We start from the raw sequence: 2,100 nt of genomic DNA on the forward strand, positions 1-2,100 counted from the left end.
GACTAATAATTAAAATCTTGTTAAAACCCGTGACAACATAACATATTCACTATGTATATACTCAATAAGTTAATATGTTATATGGAATAATTGTCACTTTTGTATCTAATTAATGACAGTGAAGCTGGTTAAGGGGCTGAGCTGGAGAACAGATAGCGAGAGGGAATGATGTTACTGTGCTGAGTGAAAGGATCCTGCCGTTGAAACTTGCATGCATGTCTGTCTGTGCGCTGAGTGATGATGAGCATACCCTGTGCTGGGTGTGGATAGACACTGCTGCATTTAAATACACTTTACCAACACACACACTAACTGACCTCTTAGCATGCTTCCTCTGCACTTAATCCTGCTATTCCCAACAGAGAATACTGTGTGTCTGTATATCTTATCTGTGGGTGTTTCTGTGTGTCTCCTGGGGGGTCTTGTCTGGTACCCCCAAAAGTGTGTTTATTTCTGTGTAGCTCAGATTCATGCCTGTCTCTTATTCATCCAAGCTGTTACCTGCACACTGCAGTCTGCATCAACTGGGTAACACTAATGCAGTTCAGTTAGATAACTGTGGTTATGGTCTGTGTTGTATAAAAGGTTGAGTTTTTCTGAGCTCAAACAGAGGAAGAGATTGTCCTCTGTGTTGTCTCCATCGGTATATTGTTTATGCATGTGTGTGTAGTCATGTTTTAAGTCCTGTCACCGATCAAGTAACACGACATGTCATGTCACATACCTGGAAATTGTGCCTCTCATTTCATTCATTTTTTAAAAATCCATTAAAACAGGCAAAGGACTTTGATCCTGACCTGAAGTGTTACATATAATTATTGCTTTTACTAAAACATCTGATTGCAGTGACCTCACCTGTGAATAGTTATGTCTGGAGATGCAGAGAAATGTATTTAACACTGATAAATATATATGTGTTATATGTGTGGCTTACAGGTTTATTTTAAAATGCATCAGTCATCAGTCAGGTATCAAGCCATCACCGGTTCTGACTATGGAACTAAAACGGTGGTGTCTGTGTCACATACCGTACTACGCTTTCTGCGAACAAGCCTACAGTGTAATGTCTCACATTTTACGGATGTGTAAATTACTGTTAATGCGACCCTACACCTCAGTGATGATAGAAAATGTTGATGATTAGTGTGAAATCTCAGTTTACTGCTTATCAGAGGAAACAAAGGAGTAGCTGTTGAGAGAGGAATGGGGGAGTGAGCATCAGATACAGCCAGTCACATGTGAATAAAAGTTAATTTGTTAATTACTTAGCAGTGCATATGCACTTAAGTGTTCTGTTATTGTCAGCCATTTTTATTTGAAGAAAGTATATACTCAAAAGTTACAGTGCCCTGATCCTTCTGTACATTGTCAAAATTAATGACTATTTTTAAATAAAACAACTTTAAATAAGAGCATTCATTCTCCCTCAGTCTGCCTCATTTTCTCTCTGGTTAAAAATTTGTTTGTGTATGTGTCAGTATGGCCACCTGTTTTCATAACTTCTATTTTTGCAAAATTCTTTAAAGAGTTGTCATGGGCAGTTCTGACGCTTCATGTTGCTACACTGTGTTTACAATAAAATACCTCATTCCTAAAAATGACCCGTCCTTCCTCTTGCCTTCAGATTCTCTCTCCTCTCCTGGATCTCCATCAGAATTGCAGTAAACTGAAGCTGTACATCAGTCACCTGACCTCACTGTGTCAGGAGCGAGACCCAGTCATATTGCAGGACTTCGCTCCGCCCCCAGCCTATCACCGCTCTGACTCCACCTCCTGGCGTACGCAGCTGGACAGCATGACGCGGGAACAAGTAGGACTGTTATGTGTGTGTACTTGAGTGTGTGATATCTGAAAGCCGAGGGAAGGATGTTTGCCACTCCTCAGTTATAAAAGAGCAAATGTACTATTTGTGAAATGTTTTGTCACTCCTCATTTTTCAGTCTCTAAAACATGCCATGAAGATCGTTTGTTTCTGTATGCTGCTTGTACATACTACATGTGATGAGGTGTATGAGTGTGTGTGATTGTTCTCATTGTGTGGGTATGTGTGTAGGAGTAGGGCATACCCGGGTCAGCCTGGCAGATTTTTGGTGCTATCTT

The 2,100-nt window shown here is 40.3% G+C and overlaps 1 protein-coding gene across 1 annotated transcript in view; it reads left to right on the forward strand.

Moving 5' to 3' along the window:
* The window catches only part of LOC109959816 (ELKS/Rab6-interacting/CAST family member 1-like), a 132,836-nt gene extending 131,123 nt beyond the window's left edge, over window positions 1-1,713 (forward strand). The window contains exon 26 of the mRNA XM_020599494.1: window positions 1,625-1,713. The gene's annotated coding sequence lies outside the window, so the exon portion shown is untranslated. The remainder of the gene's footprint in view (window positions 1-1,624) is intronic.
* Window positions 1,714-2,100: the final 387 nt, after the last annotated feature.

Source organism: Monopterus albus, unplaced genomic scaffold (genome assembly GCF_001952655.1).
Source record: "Monopterus albus unplaced genomic scaffold, M_albus_1.0 scaffold41.1, whole genome shotgun sequence".
Classification (NCBI taxonomy): domain Eukaryota; kingdom Metazoa; phylum Chordata; class Actinopteri; order Synbranchiformes; family Synbranchidae; genus Monopterus; species Monopterus albus.